The sequence below is a fragment of the Chiloscyllium plagiosum genome, unplaced genomic scaffold (assembly GCF_037043375.1).
Source record: "Chiloscyllium plagiosum isolate Xiang-an unplaced genomic scaffold, Cpla_swu_hap1 HiC_scaffold_33, whole genome shotgun sequence".
NCBI classification, from domain to species: Eukaryota; Metazoa; Chordata; class Chondrichthyes; order Orectolobiformes; family Hemiscylliidae; genus Chiloscyllium; species Chiloscyllium plagiosum.
In genome coordinates this window covers 49,479,454-49,500,037 of record NW_028270171.1, presented here as the reverse complement: position 1 = coordinate 49,500,037, position 20,584 = coordinate 49,479,454, and positions in this window count along the sequence as shown.

Genomic DNA, 20,584 nt, shown 5'->3' with positions numbered 1-20,584 from the left:
AATACCAAGTGACCATGGGACTTGTGTAAATAAAGTCTAAGATCATTCATATCTGTGATGAGGTAGCATTTGAAAATACAGCTGGATTGAGTGTTGATAAATCTGACAGGCCAAGTTTACTTCATACAAACATTTCAGTGGAAGCAGCAATAGTCATGTTGGTTGCATTACGGATTTTCACATTATTTTCCAACACATTCCCGAAAGGCAGGTAGTAAATCGGGATAAGGAACGGGTATAATTATTATCCGCCAGTTTAAGTAAGGATGAAGATGGAGAATGGTAAACTACAGACCAGTAACTTGTCATCCGCAGTCGGGTGTCTGTTGGACTCGATTACAAAGAACATGCGACTAGATATATAGAAGGTAATGGCAAAACTGGGGAGTATAATAATGCATCGATGAAACGAAAACCATAAGTGGAAAACATTTCTTTGGAATGGTTTGAAGATGATTCTTGTAGACATTAACAATGAGGAACCAATGGATAACGTATTGTTGGATATTCAGGAGCATGTTTTAAGAACTCACACACTAATTAGATTACTTTCAGATTAATCCCAACAATCCGTACCGACCCGCCACCCATCCAGTCCCATTCCCCTACATCTAACACTACGGGCAATTTAGCATGGCCAATTCACCTAACATGCACATTTTTGGACTGTGGGAGGAAACCGGAGCATCCGGAGGAAACCCACGCAGACACGGGGAGAATGTGCAAACTCCACACAGTCGCCTGAAACGGGAATTGAACCCGGGTCTCTGGCGCTGTGAGGCAGCAGTGCTAATCACTGTGCCATCGTGCCTCCCACTGTGCCACCGTGCAAATATCATAAGAAAAGTTAAAGCAAAACGTATTGTGCAGGTGGGACAGTAAAACTTAGGTTTACATTCATGTGAATGTAATTGGAATATATAAGATGTCGTGCACCCGTTGCATAGCGTGTTGCTGAGACAAAACTGAGAGTATTGTGTACTGTTATGCAGTCTCCATCTAAGAAAGAATATACTGAATACAGAGGAACTGCAAAAGGCATTCTCCAGATTAATCCCTAAAATGGCAAGATTGTCTGATTGGGAAACTCATTTTGTGATCTCGAATTTCAAATAATGAGAGGTGATCGTAGTGAATCTTAGAAACTTACAAACATCGAGGGGACTGAATAACAGAGAGACATGGGGAAGTGCACGCAGGCGCGATTAGGGAGAATCCATGATATTCTACACGGAAAACAAATAGAACAGAATAATCAGTGAATAGTAAGTGTCTGTCAGAGACCAAGGGGGCAATCCGTGTGTGAAGCTGGAGAACATTGAGAGATTGTGACATGAGAGCTTCACATCTGTTTTACTAGGGAGAGGGAGGAGGCAGGGACAGAATTCGAGAAGATGGATGGGGAAGCTCTTGAACAGATTGATGTGAAATGCAAGCAGAAATTTGAGGTTTTGGCTGATAGAAAATTGGACTGATTGCCAGGTCTGAATGAGTTGTATCACAGGCTGTTGTGGGAGACAAGGGAGGAAAGACCCTGACTGAAAACTTTAATTAGAATCTGACCATAGGGGAGGTGCCAGAGGACTGGAGAACAGCTAATACGATTACACCTCACAATAAGGATGGGAGAGATAGACCGGGAACTTTCGACAAGCAAGTTTTAGATCACTGTTAAGGAAACTACTGAAGAAAATAGGGAAGGAGAAATTTGAACTCCAGTCAGAATACCAAGGTTTGATCAGGGATAATCATCATGACTTTATCAGAGGGAAGTCACACCTACCGAATGTGAATTAGTTTGAGGAGGTTGCTGAATTAGTTTTTCAGCAAGGACTTTGACAAAGCTCCACATGGGAAAATGAAAAATAAAGTAAAATCTCAAGGAATCAAGGATAATTGGACAAGTTACAACGAAAATTGTCTCAGTGGCAGGAGACAGAGAGTGGTGGGAGAAGGCTGTTTGTGTGACTGGAGACCAGTGTCCCTGGTGTACCACAGGGATCAGTGCTGTATCCCTTATTGTTTGTGGTATTCATAAATGGTGCAGCTGTGAATGGAGGGGGGTGGGTGAAGGGGGTGTTGGTTGTGATAAGTAAGTTTGTGTTTGCCTGGTTGGTTGGTTGTGAGGAGGAAGATCTTATGTTACAGAAAGATACACATAGATTTGTCAGATGCGCAGGTCAATGGCAAATGGAACGTAAATCTAATAAATATGATGTGATACACTTTGGAAGAAGGAACCAGACGGGGAGGACTCAATGAATAGCAGCACACTAGGAAGCTCAGAGGGTGCTTCTCCACATATTGCTGAATGTGACTGGACAGGGTAAGACGTTAGTTAAGAAGTGGACCTTGGGTGCAGCAATTATTAATTGGGGCGTTGATTATAACAGCTATACACGGCTTTGGTGAGGCCAATATGGAGTGCTGTGTGTAATTCTGGGAGCCACATTACAGCAAGGACGTGATAGTACTAGAGGGTGTGCTGAGGAGATTCACCAGGATGTTTCCTGGGCTTCAACATATCAGTCATGGAGAGAGGCTGGGTAAGCTTGGGTTGTTTAGTTTGGAGCAGAGGAGGCTGAGGGGGATGTGATTCAGAAGGGCAGGATGATGATGGGAATGGAGAGGGTGGATAGACAGCAGCTGTTACTTTTAGACAGAGGGTCAAGAACAAGGGAGAACATTTTTAAAGTGAAGGGTTTGAGGTTTAGTGAGGATTTAAATATAGTTGTCTTTCACCCAGAGGGTGTTGGGGTCAGGAATTTAATGCCTGAGAGGAGAGTTATCACGGGTATCCTCACAGCCATTAAAAAGTGCTTGGACGAGCAATTGGACGTGTCATAACATTCCATGCTATGGGCCTGTTGTAGGAAAGTGGAACTACTGTAGATCATGTTGTATTTCTGACAGTACAGAATATATACTCCTGTGTGTGTATGGCTGTGCAAGGTCAGTCACTAAGCAGCCTAAGGCAGGAATTTATGAGTTTCTGAAGAGTATATTCACAAGCGTTATAAGAGGGAACTGAAATAGCTAATTAAATCATGTCAATGTGAGAAGTATGAGAATACAATTGCAGCTTCCTTACAATCTGAAACCAGAGAACAGGAATGGGGAACAGGGAAATGTCAGAACTATGAAGCCATTACCTCAGTTCTGTCTTCACAGAACTTTCTATAATTACTAGGAAAACGAAGTCTGGTGTGGAAAATGATATAGTACATGGAACATAGAACATAGTAAGTACTTCGGTTTTGGAGAAAATATTGAGAGTGAAAGTAATGGTCACAGACAACACTAATATGGATTTATGAAATGGGAATTATGTTTGAGAAGCAGACTTGGAGACAATTGAAATAGAAGCAATGGATGTTAAACTATGGCATTTACATAAAAAAAATTCGTATAGCTCCAAGCCCAGTTTACAAAATTAAATCTTAGTGGATTGGGGCGAATATGTGGCCATGTTTCTAGAATGGGACAGCTGGCAGGAAACAGTGAATAGAAATAGACAGACTCGGAAAGCAACAGCCTGACATTGTCTGAAAGGTATGATTCTGTGACTATGACCATGTCCCAGAAACCCCAACTACTTCCCCAGATATCTACTGTCTCACCAGCAGGACAGATACATCAGAAGTGGTGGCACAGTGGGATACAGTTGAAAGGGAATTGTTCTGGGGGTCCTCAATCCCGTATCCCATGAAGTCTCATGGATTTAGTTTACACATGGGAAAGGAAACCTCCTGCTGATTACCATGTACCAGCCTCTCCCAACTGATAAGTCAGTACTCCTCCATGCTGTCCAACACTTGGAAGGAGCACAGAGCGTGGCAAAGGCACAACATGTACTTTGGGTGGGGGATTACAATGTCCACAAAAAGAGTGGCTCGGCAGCAGCATTACTGATTGAGCTGGTTGGGTCCTAAAGGATACAACTGCTAGACTGGGTCTGCGGCAAGTGGTGAAGGAACCAACAAGAGGGAAAAGACATATTTGACCACAGCCTTACTAACCTGCCGGTTGCAGAACTATCTTTCCATGACAGTGTCGGGTAAGAGTGACCACCACATAGTCATTGTGAAGATAAAGTCACACCTTCACATTGAGAATAACCTCCACAATTTTGGGTGGCACTATCACCGTACTCAATAGAACTGACTTCAAACAGATCTAGCAGCTCAAATCTGGGTGTCCATAACGTGATGTGGACCATCAATAGCAGCAGAATTGTATTCCAGCACAACCTCATGGCCTGGCATAGTCTCCTCGCAACAATTACCATAAAGAAAGAGAATCAACATTGTTTCAATGGATTGTGCAGGAGGGCAGGAGCAGCACCAGGCAAACCTGCCAATGAGGTGTCAGCCTGGTGAAGCCACCAAACAGAACTGCTTGTGCACCAAACAGCAGAAGCTGTAAGTGATAGTCAGAGCTAAGTGATCCCACAAGCAAAGAATCAGATCTAAGCTCTGCAGTCCTTCCACTTCTAGTTGAGAATAGTTATGGACAATTAAACAAGTCATTGGAGGAGGAGATTCCACAAGTATCCCAATCCTTTATGATGGAAGTGCCCAGCACTTCAGTGCAAAAGATAACGTTCGTGCATTCGCAATAATCTTCAGTCAGAAGTGCTGATTGCATGATCCACCTCAGCCTCCTCCAGTCGTCCTCAGCAATTCAGTAAATAGTCATCAGACAATTTGATTCACTCCACGCGATATCCAGATTCAGTTGGAGACACTGGATACACCAGAGGTTACATACCCTGACAACATTCTGGCTATAGTACTGAAAGGTTGTGCTCCAGAACTTGTCACTGCCCTCGCCAAGCTGTTCCAATACTGTTTTGACAACGATATTTCCCCGATTACGTGGAACATTACCCAAGTATCTCCTATACATAAAAAGCAGAACAAATCCAATCCGGCCAATTAACACCTCATCAGTCTACTCTCGATCAGCAGTAAAGTGATATAAGGTATTCGTGCTTTCAGCCTGTACCTGCTCAGCAATAACCTGGTCAATGACGCCCAGTTTGGGCTTCACCAGGGCCAATCATCTCCTGATCTCATTACCTTGATTCATACATGGACAAAAAAGCTGAATTCCAGAGCTGGGGTGAGAGTGACAGCCCTTTAAAACAAGCCTGTCTTCGACCAAGTGTGGCATCAAGGGGCCTAAGCAAAACTGGGATCAATGGGTAGCTCCCCACTGGTTAGAATCATACCTGACACGTAGGAAGATGGTAATGGTTGATAAAGATGAGTCAACTTAGTTCCAGGACAAGTCTGTAGGAGTCACTCGGGCAGTGGCCTAGGCCCAAACATCTTCAGGGCTGCTTGATCAATGACCTTCCCTCCATTTTAAGGTCAGAAGTGGGGATGTTCGCCAATGATTGCACAATGTTCAGCAATATTTGTGGCTCCTCAGGTACTGAAGCAGTCCATGTCTAAATGCGACAAGATCTGGGCAATATCCAGGCTGAAAAGTGGCAAGTAATATTCAAGCCATACAAATGCCAGACCCTGACCATCACCGCTAACATACAATCTAACCACTGCCCTCTTTCAATGGTGTTACCATCACTGAATCCACAGTGGACTACAGCGGTTCAATAAGGCAGCTCGCCACAACTTTCTCTAGGGCACCTAGGGACAGGAAATAAATGCTGGCCCAGCCAGTCACACCAGATTCAAGAAATAAATATGTTTTTGTAAAAAAAAATTAACAGAGGAAGTTTGCTTAGTTATCATAGGGATCAGTGCTCAGGCCGCAGCTGTTCACAATACCCATTAAACATTAGGTTGCGGGAAACAAATACAATATATCCCAACCTGCGACAGAACTAAAGGATGTTTGATTGTGAGTGGGTGAGGAGGTTGTAAAAAAGCTTCAAGGTGACGAAGACAAGTGCAGTGAATGGGCAAATACGTGGCAGAAGTAGAGCAAGATGGGTAGACGTGACGGTGTGTCCTTTGGTGGGAACAAGAGATTCACAGCCTATTATTTGAAAAGGGATAGTTTGAAACATGTTGATCTACAAAGGGGCGCTTGCTCCTTTTTGTTGTTTCCTTCTGCGCAGCCCTCCGACATTAAGGGAGAGCAGTGAAGGATGACCAGATTGATCTCTGCGATGACAGTCTTGTTGTGGGAGTAGTGTTTGGAGCGACTGGGACTGTATTCCATGCGGTTTAGGAAAACGGGGGGAGATCTCAGTGAGATATATAACACTCTGACAGGGCGAGACAGATTGGAAGCAGGGATGATAATTCCCCAGGCTGTGGAGTCTTAAACAAGTGGCCACAGTATTAGGTACAGACAGGCCACTCTGCATTGAGATGAGATGTCTGCACTCAAAGACTGGTGAACCTGGAGAATGCGCTTGAACCTGGAAACTAAGACACTGAATATAAATTAGGATTTCGATACAGTAAAGCGATGGTGGGAAAGCAGGAGTCCGGTGTGGAAATAAAGGGCCAGCCATCATTATATTGAATTGGGTAGCAAACTCGATGGAGCACAGAAACCATAGCACTTCCTACATTATAGCTTCCCAAAGTTAATCCTATTAACGGATATATTTATTGTTTGGGATAAGTGCATTGTGGAGATGTTTGAAAATGAATAACAATGACGAAGGCTCAATGTGTCTTTTCCCGATGTTTCTGTGCAGTCTGTGGGAAAGCTCTGTAAGTGTTGTCACAAACTCTCAGATGTTAGAAAGGAGGTCTGTGCAGGGTCAACAGGACTGTGTTTCCTGTTCCATTTTCCGATACCGGCTGGGGCTGGGAGTTCTGTCCAGGCTTATCCTTTAAGATCTCGAAGCAGTTTGATACAATAGAGTGTCTTGCTTAGCCGATTCAGAGACCATTGAAGAGATTATCCCATGTCTGGGTGTCTGGAGTCATGTTGAGCCAGAACAGGAAAGCACGGGAGACTCACTTCCTAAAAGTACGATGGGGAAGGAAATTGGTGTTTACAATCGACATTGGCTTCAAAGTCACTGTTCCTGACGCCAGATTTTGCATCTTAATATTTTATCAATTGTTTTTATCTTCCACCAGCTGCCGGTGCATTAGCCTGGTCTGGATTAGTAATCCAGGGACATTTCCACAATAGCACCATCTCCACATGGGGACCTATCGCAAACCACACTGAGCAGGATATTTCTGTGCTGCTTGACAACTCTGTCAAAATTAACTCCCGCCAATGTGACTATCGTGATTGGACTGAGGAGGTGGTAATTGGTCAGATTGTAATTATTCTCCTCTTAGGGCACAGGACATAGCTGAGTAATTTTCCACATTGCCAGGTAGGTGTCAGAGTTGGAGCTGGAAAGAAACAGCTTCCCCAGGGACACGGCTTATTGTGCAAAATAAGTCTTCAATCCTATTGCAGGGATGGTGTCAGGGTCCATTGCCTTGATCGATCTACTGTGTTCAGCTGTTTCTTCATGTCGCGGGCAGAAAATCGAATTGGTTGAAGACTGGCATCTGTGATTCTGTGGGCATCATGGCGATGGTGAGGTGGATCATCGATTCAACACTTCTGGCTGAGAATGGTGCAGATACTACATCCTTGTGTTTTGCACTGGTGTCCAGGGCAGTTCTGTTATGCAGTACGGGGATATTTATGGAATCCTCTCCGACAGTCATTTGTTTAATCGTCCATCAGTATTTATGACTGAATGTGGCAGGACTGCGGAGCTTCGAACAGATCTGTTGGTCAAGTGTGGTAGTTTTAATGTGTTAGCATCAGGTTTAGGTTCACATGGTTCTGACCCTGATATTTTCACCCTCAGTCATTACTGAAACATATGTCGTGTTGATGGTAATGGCAGAGTGAGGAGATTATCCCTGGGCAAAATGTTACAGGTTGTGGTTAATGCTGTTCTGCTTCTCCTGCTGCTGTAGTCTGCAGCACTACATGAATACGCAGTTTTGAGCTGCAATATCTACAGTGCAATTCTGCTGTCTATTCCTTAGTTCACATCTGGACCCTTTCACCCATCAGCCCTGTACTCAGTGACCTACTCTGGTTTCTGATGTGGAAATACTTCCATTTTCATACTCTCATTCTGCTGATGGTCTATCCCTGGGTCATTCTTCCAATCTGACACATTCTGCAAAACCAATGAACTAATTTTAATTCAATTGTTTAATGAATCTGTATCCTTTTTTTCGCTTGAGTAATACCATCTTCCGTATTTAACATGAAAGTCTTTCCCTTTGTTTCTCTCCCTGACCATGATTAAGAGCTCTGTAGTGTCAGTGATGCCAGCCTAATTTAGTTTCAGAGCCAATGAATTCTCTGGATTCGCAATCATCTTCACCACATTGTTTGTTTCTTCTTTTGGTTTGATGGCTTATTACTCATGGTTGCCTTGTCTTCCCATGAGTATGTTTCATCTCCTTTGGGATGAATTTCTGATATCCTCCGAATTATCCCCAGACACTCCTGCCATTGCTGCTCCATGGTCTTTACTGCCCGGCTCAACTACCAATTAACTCTGGCCAGCTCCTCCCACATGTCATTGTAGTTACATTGTTCAATTATGATCACATTACATCAAGAAGACAGCAATAGATATAAACCGAAAGAAGGAGTTTTGAGAGATCGGACATAAAAAATAATTGGCAGATTTCTTAACTAGATACAAAGAGAGAACGAGAGAGAGGATATAGATGAGGAAATGTGAAAAATGAGAAAACTTGATTATTGAAAGATTTAGATGTACATCCCTCAATGTTTTGGCAATGCCTGTGCTGTGTTCCTTTGTATAGTGCATGTACAACAGAGCAATGTGTTCAAATGCTGGGTCTAATGGCAGAATTTTTATCTCCAATGATATGGCAGACACTAACTTTGGAAAGAACCCAGCAGGCCAATATATTGAATGCCCTGTAGAAAGGGGGTTAACTCAAATAAGTTGGGATACAGAAGCAAGAATTTATAATACACATCCTGATAAGAATGAGAGATTAGAGTAGAGAATTCCAGAAAAGGAGGGAACATTGAGAGAAGGGAAAAATATCACTTTAGATGAGGATCAAATAATGCTTTAATGTTTTATAAATTTTATACATCATGTGCATCATTTTTCGTTAACTGTGTCTCTGTTGTTCATTTAGAAAGTGTTGTGCACATATGAAAATATTACTTATCTGCACACACACATAAAATCATTTTTCCACCTTTGAAATGGTCCTGTTGTCGTGTTACCAGGATACATGAACACCAACTGGCCACCAAAAGACAGGACCCACTATCACTATGTTCCATACATACAGACAAAGAAAGGCACCACTTTGATTGGGACAGCACACACACACACACACACACACACACACACATACACACACACACACACACACACACACACACACACACACACACACACACACACACACACACACACACACACACACACACACACACACACACACATACTAAGAAACGCAAGGACATTATTAGAGGAATGGCATTCTAACCAGAAGTCCATCAATAAACACATTAATTTAGATACTATCTACCTTCTCTTGTAAAACAAAAGAACTGGAAATGACCCACCCACTTAAGAAACCAAGACCTATAAATAGAGAGGCGGGACATACCACCAACGCTTCAGCGGAGACTCTCATTGATGATGGTACCGAGTGATGGTGTCGAAACATCTGAAAACAAACCTTCAAGCATAACGAGCTAACTTGCATACGTATAAACTTATTTTACTTTTATTAGAGGAATTTGGGAGTTCTCATGTTTTAACAGATTATGATGTGAGGTGAGCTTTTCTGGGTGTGTGGTTTTAATTAACAGAGGGGTTCGACATTGATGTCAAAACAGTTTGGGGTCTTGCCGTATGGGATTTGGACAGATTTGAACAGATTTGGGGTACAAAAAGTCCCAGCAGATTCCAACATGTGAGAATTAGTGACCTAGATCTTCAAATAAAACCGTGGGAAAATTCATTTAATTTTGTTTACCTGTGTTTGGTTAAATTACAAGTGAGAGAAATGGTTTTTAACATTACTAAAGAAGTTCCCAAATTTGCCAAGGAAGTTTAGAAAGACAGAAGTACATTTTTTTTAGAATTACCAAATAGGTTAGAATTGGGTTTAACCAGCGACAAAAGGAAAACTGAAATTGTAATGGAGTTGGTCAAGCACTTTGGTGTATCAGAGAAACAGACAAGCGCAGTAGAGTTAGAAAAAAGCTTAAATTGCAAATATGGCAACTGGAGTTAGAAGATAAATAAAGAGATGGAAACATGGAGAGAAGAAAGAGAAAGAGAGGATAAAGAAAGAGAGAGAGAATTTGAAATTCAGAAGTTGCGAATTAAACAAGTTAAATTAACAGGATGGAGGTGAAGGGAGAACTTAGGGATGTATATAACTATATCAATGCCTTGCCATATTTCGGTAAAAAAATATCAAAACCTCTCTTATTTTGTATGAAAAAATGGCTCATTAGATGACGTGTCCAGTGAACTTGTGGGTAATGTTAGTTCAGACTAAGCTGCTGTGCACAGTTAGTGAGGTATGTGCAGCGCTGTCAGATGACAGCTCAAGAGATTAAGCAAATGTCAATCTAACTACTTTGAGTGGTTATGCATTGGTACTAGAAGAATATAGACAGAGGGTCAGAAAACTAGAGAGAGAACCAGGTCAGGCTTATGTTGAGTTTGAAAGAATTAAACACAATCATTTTGATAGATGGGTGCGGGCCATAAAAAGGGACAATACCTGTGAGGCTCGAAGGGAGATTATTCTGCTGGAGGAGTTTAAAGACTCACTTCCAGAGATGGTAAGAATTCATGTAAATGAACAGAAACTTCAAGAAGTGTGAAGCTTGGCAGACATGACAGATAAAAATGCATTGGTGCATGACATGAAATTTAGCTTCTGGGAGGATTTTCATCTGTGAGAGATTAGAAATTGGGAGAAGGGGAGATCTTATACTGCAAGACATAGAGTAAAGCACACTGGCAATAGTTTACCACAGGTGAAAAATTAGCTCAAGCGGGTTGAAAAGAGGTGAAAAGCCTCATGTGCTCTCACTATAAGGGAGTTGAACACATAGAATTACAGTGCCAATGGTTTAAGAAGGACACTGGGCAAAGGTGTTTTCACTGCAGTAAGCTGGGACACACCGTGCTGGGCATTGAAGGAAGACACTTTGGGAAAAGATGCGATAAAAGAGGTTAAGCCAGTGGCATTAGTGAACCTGGTAAAGAAGACCCCTACTCTACAAGGAGCTGCAGGAGAGTGCACAGCCTAGGCATAGAGTCAGTGTCTGGTCTCTATAAAAAATTCGCCTCTGTGGATAACGTTTACTCAGAAAGTGTGTGTGTGTGGGGGGGGGGTGGGGGGGGGGGTTGTGCGGGGGAGGACAATAAATTATAATTTTGTGAGATACGGGATCTTCTCAGTCTCTAATAGTTGAGAACTGAGGTGCCAGAAAAGCACAATAGATCAGGCAGCATCCTAAGAGCAGGTTAGCCGAAATATCAGGTATAAATCCATCATCAGGAATCTGGCGGGGGGAAAAGGGGGCTGAAAGATAATTAGGAAGGTAGGAGCTGCGATGGTGGGAGGGCTATTGGGAGAGTGATAGGAAGATGTAGTTGGGAGTGAGAGTTATATGTCGGAGGGGAGGGTGGAGTGGATAGCTGGGAAGGAAGATGGACAGTTAAGTCAGTGCAAGGGGCGGTGCTAAATTGAATGTTTGGATCTGGGATGAGGTTTGCGGAGGGACGATTTGGAAATTGGTGAAGTTGATGTTGATGCTGCATCGTTTGAGGGGTCCAGCTGTCCTACCCTCTATCCACTTCACCCTCCTCTCCGACCTATCACCATTACACCCCACCTGCATCTAATTATCGCCTTCCAAGCTCCCGCCCACCCAGCTCCACCCTCACCCTCCTATTCATTTCTCAGCCCGCTTCTCCGTCCCTTACCCCCCACTTTCCTGATGAAGGACTTGTGCCTGAAACGTCAACTCTCCTGCCTCCTGGATGCTGCCTGATCTGCTGTGCTTTTCCAGCCACACAGTTTTCAACTCTGATCTCCAGCATCTGCAGTCCTCACTTTCTCTCGGCCTCTGATAGTAAGAGATGGAAGTATTTTCACTCTTTCTGACATATTATTCAAGAGCGTGATAATTTGTGGAATAGAGACTGAAATTAAGCATTCCCTTGTGTAACATCAGGTTGGAGTGCCAAATCAAGATTGGGGAAGTAACAGTGAGAGTAAGCGACAGAGTGTCAGTTCCAGGAATACAGTTTGTTCTTGTATTTGGGATCCAAGACGGGAGAGGCACCCCTTGTGGTGGAGAAGGCAAAACAAGATGATGGAACTGGGGAGTTAAAAGAAAAAATACCCAGGAATTTTTCCAGACAGTATAGTAACAAGATCCCACTGTCATGATTTACAGCAGGAAGGAAAAACGAAAGAAAGAGACAAAGGAGTTGATGTTCAGTTACCTGATACCCTGTTTGATGTGACGGTGCAGGAAAAACCTGAACAGGCAGAGGGTCAGGCAGGGGTGTTTAGTCCCAAAACGCTAATGGACGTAGAACAGACACACACAGAAAATGATTTTAAATATATTGTCGGATGTTATTCACTTAAAGATAGAATCAACCACAAGGGATGAAAGCAGATTTCTCCAGCTTCCTCATTTCCCCTCCCCCCACCTTTTCTCAGTCCCAACCCTCAGACTCAGCACCGCCTTCTTGACCTGCAATCTTCTTCCCGACCTCTCCGTCACCAGCCCCTCTCCGGCCTATCACCCTCACCTTAATCTCCTTCCACCTATCGCATTTCCAACGCCCCTCCCCCAAGTCTCTCCTCCATATCTTCGTCTGCTGGACACACTTTCCTCATTCCTGAAGAAGGGCTCATGCCCGAAACGTTGATTCTCCTGCTCCTTGGATGCTGCCTGACCTGCTGCGCTTTTCCAGCAACACATTTTTAAGCTCTGATCTCCAGCATCTGCAGTCCTCACTTTCTCCTTTTTCATTGTAAAATGATTCGAGTACATAAGTAAAGCCATCTTCCTGCTGTCATAGAGCCTTGTTGAGAGAGCATTTGGGGCACTCTCTACAGATTTGATCTCCTTTGTAAGGAATGATCTCCTTACCACAGACACGGGTGATGGTAACATGAGGGTGGTGTGAAGAAGCTGAGTGTTTAATCTGTAGAGCTGTGAGAGATGAAGAAATGGTGATGCTGAAACACGAGGTGTGGCAGCGATCACTTAATTCCAAAAGGGACATTGATAGGGTGAGAAATTACACAATTTCGCCAGGATTGGTTGGTTTGATTTATTGTCACGTGTACCTCAGTACAGGGAAACATTTTATTTATGAGCAGTGGAGGAAGATCATAGTAAGCATGGCCAGAGAGATCATAGGGTGGAAATAGACTTGGACAGAGTAAGGCAGACAGGTTACACTGCACAAGACAAGCACTCGACAAGATCAGCATTATTTGATTTAAGAGAGTCCATTCATCAGTCTAACGTGACTTTCCTAGCAGTTTATTTGCCTGAATTAACTCTCCCCACGTGATTGTGCAGTCCGCGTGTGAACCTGTACTGAACGTCATGTTGCTTACAATCCCCAACAACAGCCACAATACCTTCCATCTGAAACAGGTAGCCATTCACACCAGCTTCCGCCCTACATAGAGAACATCAGGCTGGCTACTTGGAGATGGAAGGTGCCTGCTTGAGACTTCACACAAGACATATGGCTTCCCTGCTCATCACTAGAAAACTACATTAAAGTCCCACGTGTGTATCATGGGCAATGGAGACAGGAGGAACAACATGGAGCAGTCTGTCTATGCAGCCTCTGCTCCACTTGTTCATCGTGTTAGACCATCAATTTGGAGACAGTGAGGACTGCCGATGCAGGCGATTGGAGTCGAGAGTGGATTGCTGGAAAAACACAGCAGGTCAGGCCGCATCCGAGAAGCAGGAGAATCCACGTTTTGGGCATCAGCCATTTATCAGGAATCAGCATAAAATTACCTCACTCTGTCCCTTTGTAAGTGCGTTGAGGGGGTAATGGCCTCCTCCTGTTCCTTTGTAAGTGACTCAAGGGGCTGAATGGCCTCCTCCTGTTCCTGCTTAAGAGACTCCAGGGGCTGAATGGCCTCCTCGCTTCCTATGTAATGACTCCAGGGGCTGAATTGCCTCATCCTGTTCCTGTTTAAGTGACTCAAGGGGCTGAATGGCCTCCTCCTTTTCCTATGTAAGTGACTCCAGGGGCTGAATGGCCTGCTCCTGTTCCTGTGTAAGTGACCCAAGGGGCTGAATGGCCTCCTCCCGTTCCTGTGTAGGTGACTCAAGGGGCTGAATGGCCTCCTCCTGTTCCTGTGTAAGTGACTCAAGGGGCTGAATGGCCTCCTCCTGTTCCTGTGTAAGTGACTCAAAGGGCTGAATGGCCTCCTCCTGTTCCTGTGTAAGTGACTCAAGGGGCTGAATGGCCTCCTCCTGTTCCTGTGTAAGTGACTCCAGGGGCTGAATGGCCTCCTCCTGTTCCTGTGTAAGTGACTCCAGGGGCTGAATGGCTCCTCCTGTTCCTGTTTAAGTGACTCCAGGGGCTGAATTGCCTCCTCCTGTTCCTGTGTAAGTGACTCAAGGGGCTGAATGGCCTCCTGCTGTTCCTGTGTAAGAGACTCCAGGGGCTGAATTGCCTCATCCTGTTCCTGTGTAAGAGACTCCAGGGGGTGAATTGCCTCCTCCTGTTCCTGTGTAAGTGACTCAAGGGGCTGAATGGCCTCCTCCTGTTCCTGTGTAAGTGACCCCAGGGGCTGAATGGCCTCCTCCTGTTCTTGTGTAAGTGACTCAAGGGGCTGAATGGCCTCCTCCTTTTCTTGTGTAAGTGACTCAAGGGGCTGAATGGCCTCTTCCTGTTCCTGTGTAAGTGACTCCAGGGACTGAATTGCCTCCTCCTGTTCCTGTGTAAGTGACTCAAGGGGCTGAATTGCCTCCTCCTGTTCCTGTGTAAGTGACCCCAGGGGCTGAATGGCCTCCTCCTGTTCCTGTGTAAGTGACTCAAGGGCTGAATGGGCTCCTCCTGTTCTTGTGTAAGTGACTCAAGGGGCTGAATGGCCTCCTCCTGTTCCTGGGTAAGTGACTCCAGGGGCTGAATGGCCAACTCCTGTTCCTGTGTAAGAGACTCCGGGGCTGAATGGCCTCCTCCTGTCCCTGTGTAAGAGACTCCAGGGGCTGAATGGCCTCCTCCTGTTCCTGTGTAAGTGACTCAAGGGACTGAATGGCCTCCTCCTGTTCCTGTGTAAGTGACTCCAGGAGCTGAATGGCCTCCTCCTGTTCCTGTGTAAGTGACTCAAGGAACAGAATATCCTCCTCCTGTTCCTGTGTAAGAGACTCAAGGGGCTGAATGGCTTCTTCCTCGTCTGATTGGACAGGGCCAAGAGCCTAACTGGGTTACCCCTGGATCCTGTTTGACAGCTCGGTGTGCTGACAAGTGAGATGATGCTGCAGCTGTAAGAGGTTATATTGTCCTGGTTTCTTTTCAGAGAGAGATTGAATGTTCGTCACGAAGCTGGATATTTAAGACCACTGAGTAAACAGCGAGAGAGGCCTTGTGTTTATTTTAGTGCAGCCTGAATGGGTGTGGCCAGATCTCACAGATTAGGATCTCTGGGTTTTGGTTTCTCAGTAACATCAGAAACTGTAGGGGTCTCCACTGAGTTGGAAGCGTCAGTGACTTTCTCCTGGCTGCTCGTCTTCCTGAATTTTCTCTTGATGCTGTTTTAATTCCTTGATTGGAGAAATGTTTGTGACATTCTGTGTCTGAATATTCCTTTTTGCCAAGGGCTGTGTTTATGCAATTTTCCTATATTGGAACAGTTTATGCGTAATAGTTCCTAGATCTAGTATTCTCGGAACTCGTCAAATAGAATTACGTTATTCTAAATTCCTCTTTCTTTGGTTTCATTTTATCTTCCGTGTTTAAGTAGATGGTGTTTTGCTTCACACAGAGTAGTTTGACCAGTCACATTGCATCTGGAACAGACAGTTTACATTTCCTTTAAAATATGAAAACATTAAAGTCAAGGCTACCGCCTTCAAATATTTTCGAGGGGCTCCGATATGGTCCATCACACTAGACTCCTTCTCTTCCTGAGTAATAGGCTGGAGGCACTGAATGGGCTGTCGCTGTTTTTTCTCCAATAGTGTTAATGGGCTGAATGACTTCCTCATATTCCTGTGAAACCAGCGTGAGGTGCTGAATGAACTCTTGTTTTACTGTGGCAATGTGCAGTGCCTGCCAGTGCTGTTACATGAATGTTATGCACCCTTTAACAGCACACGCCTCAATGGAGTCTGGGTCTTGCTGCACATGGACACAGACCAGTTCAGGAGCTGACGAGGGACAAAATGCTCTGAACATTGTGGAATCTTCAGTGATCATCCCCACATTCTGATCTTATGGTGCGGAGAGTGGGGGTGGAGAGACATTGATGAAGCAGCTGAAGATGTTTGTGAAGAGGAAGCCAACCTGCGGATCTCCCAGAGAGGTGACCCAGGACAGAGATGATGAGCATCTTCCTTTGAGCCATGTTTGACCCCAAACACGGGAGAGTTTACTCTGATTCCCATTAAGTCCAGTTTTGTTCAGTTCCTTGATGCAACAGAAGTTAACCATTGCCTTGATATCACGGCCAGTCATTCTTACCTGAACCGCTGTGTCAACCTCTTTTGTTCACATCAATATGCAATGATATAGGAGCAGCAAGTGTTTTCTTCAAACAGGGTGGCATTGAATGTCAGGATTTCTCTTCTCAAGAGTGTTGGGGTAGCTAGATGTCTTAAAGTATTTGAAAAGGAAGTAGATGGATATTGACCTAATAGAGGCAAAAGTGGCAGAGAGGGGAAGCTCAGTGAAGAGGGATGAGGGGCTTCTTTCATACCCGTGCCTGGATTTTCCAATTACATTTCCCAAATCACCTCAAAGCGTGTGTGTCAGTCTTGAGGGGCTGAATGTTTCTGTGCACCAGTTTACAGCAGTAAGTAGCCTCCAACTGTTCCTGTCTAGCAGGTTTGAGGGGCTGAATGGAACACAGGAACATGGGACTGAGGAACAGGAGTGGGTCATTAGACACTTTGACCCTTCTCCCCCAGGCACTAAGATTGTGGCTGATCAGGTTTTGGCTCATCCCCACTTTCTTATCTGTGTCCCATTACCCGTGACTCACTTCCCTCTCAAATATTTAACTAATGCAGCTTTCAATCAATGTGAACATAGAGGCACGATAAACTTCCAGTGAAGAGAATTGCCACTTGAAAGGTTCTTTCAGAATTTTTCGTCATCCCTCTTATAGAATCAGAGAGTCATGCAGAACGGAAACAGATCCATTAGTCCAATCTGTTCACACCGATCAGATATCAAATCTGATCCAGTCCCATTTGCCAGCAATTGGCCAATATCCCTCCTCTTTCCGATACTTTTAAAGTGTGCGATTGTAAACGCCTTCATCACTTCCTCTGACAGCACTCTCTGTACACACACCACTCTCTGTGTGAAACATTTATCTTCAGGTCCCTTCTAAATCATTCGCCCTCTCCGCTTCAAACTATGCCCTCTTGTTCTGGACTCCCCTATCCTGAGGAGCAGAACGTGACTGTTCAGAGTATCCATGCCCCTAATGGTTTTATAAACCTCTATAATGTCACACCTCAGCCTTTGCAACTCCAGGGGGGAAGCACCTCAACCTAATCAACCTCTCCCTCATGCTCAAACCTACAGTCCTGGAATAACTCTGTCCATGTTTTCTGCAGACAACCGCGTTGTACACAGTATTCCTAAAGTGGCCTCACCAACACCCTGGAAGAGATGCAACATGCCAACCCAACTCCTATACTCAATACTCTGACTGATTAAGGCAAATGTGCCAAATGTGTTCTGTCCCACACTATCTACCTGCGACTCCACTTTCAAGGAACTATGCACCTGCAGTCCTAGATCCCTTTGTTCCGCAACACTCCCCAGAACCTTACCACCAATTGTATAATTTCTGCAATATTTGACTTCCAAAAATGCAAAACCTTGTGTTTATCTAAATTGAACTTCAACTGTCACTCCTTGCCCCTTTGTCCCATCTAATTGTAGCCTGGTTGTACTCTGAAATAATCTACTACACCACCTTTCTGATGTAACCTGTAAATTTACTAACTATTGCCCCAATATTCACATCTAAATCCTTTACATAAATGTTGAAATGCAGTGAACTCAGTACTGATTCTTGCGGCACACTGCTGCTCACAAGCCTCCAGTCTGGAAAATATCCCTCTTCCTTCAAGCCAATTGTGACTAGCTTCTTCTGTAACCCATGTGACCGAACCGTACTAATCTGTCTACCAATCAGAATGAAATACTAACTATGAAGAGAGGCTGAGTAGGTTAGGTTTATTTTCACAAGAATAAAGGAGATTGATGGGGGACCTCATTGAGGTTTGCAAATTCATGAAGGGTATAGACAGGGTGGATAGAGACAAGCTTTTTCGCAGGGTGAAGGATTCAATAACGAGAGGTCGTGCTTTCAAAATGAGAGGTAGGAGGTTTAAGGGGGATACACGCGGTAAGTACTTCACACAGAGGTTGGTGGGCGTTTGGAAGGCGTTGCTAGCAGAGGTGGTAGAGGCAGGCACGGAAGATTCATTTAAGATGCGTCTGGACAGAGGCATGAGTAGGTGGGGAGCAGAGGGATACAGATGCTTAGGAATTGACCGACAGATTTAGACAGTACATTTGGATCGGCTCATGCTTGGAGGGAGAAGGGTCTGTTCCTGGGTTGGAAATTGTCTTTGTTCTTTGTTCTTTAAATGAACACCTTGCTGAAGTCCATATACACAATGTCTACCAATTGCCTTTATCAATCTTCTTTGTCACCTCTTCAAACAACTCAACCAAATTAATTACCCATGATTTCCCATGCAGAAAGCCACGTTGTCGACTCCGATCAGCCCTTGCCTTCCCAAATGTATGTAAATGCTATCCCTTAGAATCCCCTCCAACAACTTATCCACCACTGACATCAGGCTCATCGGTCTATAGTTCCCAGGCTTTTAGGGTCACTGTTTCCTTTTCTCGTCCCACTCCTCCACTGCTCACAACAAATGTTAAATATAACCAGGTTGGTGATATGGCCGACAATATCGGTCTCAGACTGGGTCAAGGTCAGTTTTAGGTACAAGCCAGGCTAGTTTCTTTAATCTGCTAAAACAACACGTTTATGATCCAGAGCAATGTTACTCAAACTATGATGGAAAGATGAATGGCAAACTGTTTGGGTATTGTAAATATATAATCAATATTTCCCTTTCTAAAATCAATGACACACACACACACACACACACACACACACACACACACACACACACACACACACACACACACACACACACACACACACACACACACACACACACACACACACACACACACACACACACACACACACACACACACACACACACACACACACACACAAAATCTCTGCAATTTTAACTGAAAGAACTTTGTCCAGATATTATTGTAACTCATAACAAGAGGCAAAATTGTGAGATTTAACAAAACGTTATTCTGATTCTGAAGATATTGTACTCACACAGCTGCTAGCAATGGGATTTCACCCTGGGAGAGTTTGGATTTGGCTGAATTCCCTTTGCTTTAGGCAGTGAGGATATTCCAATGAATTCTGGTCAGGGATCACCCAAAGGATACCCCCGTGGTTAGCACTGCTGCCTACCAGCACCAGGGACTTGGGGTCGATTCCTGCCTTGGGTGACTGTCTTTTGGGCGTTTGTACATTCTCCACTTTCCTGTGTGAGCTTCTAATGGGTTATCCAGTTTCCTCCCACTGCTCAAATTGTGTCGGTTCGGTGGATTGGCCATGCTAAATTGTCTGTAGTGTTCAGGGATTTCTAGTTGAGGTGCATTAGTCAGCTGTATATATAGATGACTGGTATGGACTTGTTGGGCCGAATGCCTGTTTCAACACTGCAGGGATTCTATAAGAATGGTGACGATGACTGTAGAATTTTTTTTTAGGTCGCACACATTGCTGTGATGAGGAACAATGAAGGAGTGAGAGTTCAATAGGCCATTCCTTCTCGGGCAGACGACATTTTCTCCCTCTCTGAGCAGAATCACACAGGAATGTCATCCTCTCCCAAACTGGACCATGTGAAGTCTCCTTGTACATTGTCCAAACTATGTCTCCATCACATTCCCTGTTCCATGTCGGTGCATCATTGCTGTTGTCACGCACAGAGCTATACCCTTAGCAGCAAAAGGTCTCGGTCGATTTGAAATATGTTTACATGGCTCTGCGTCATTAAAAAATAAAATGCTTAATTTATTCAGAACACCTGTGTTAAAATGAATGTTGTTTTGACAGAAATACAGAAATTGCTGGAAAAGCTCGGCAGGTCTGTCAGCATCCAGATACCTTTTACATGTTGTAGTTGTACCAGCCTCCACCACTTCCTCTGGCAGCTCATTCCACACGCACACCACCCGCTGCGTGAAATGGTGCCC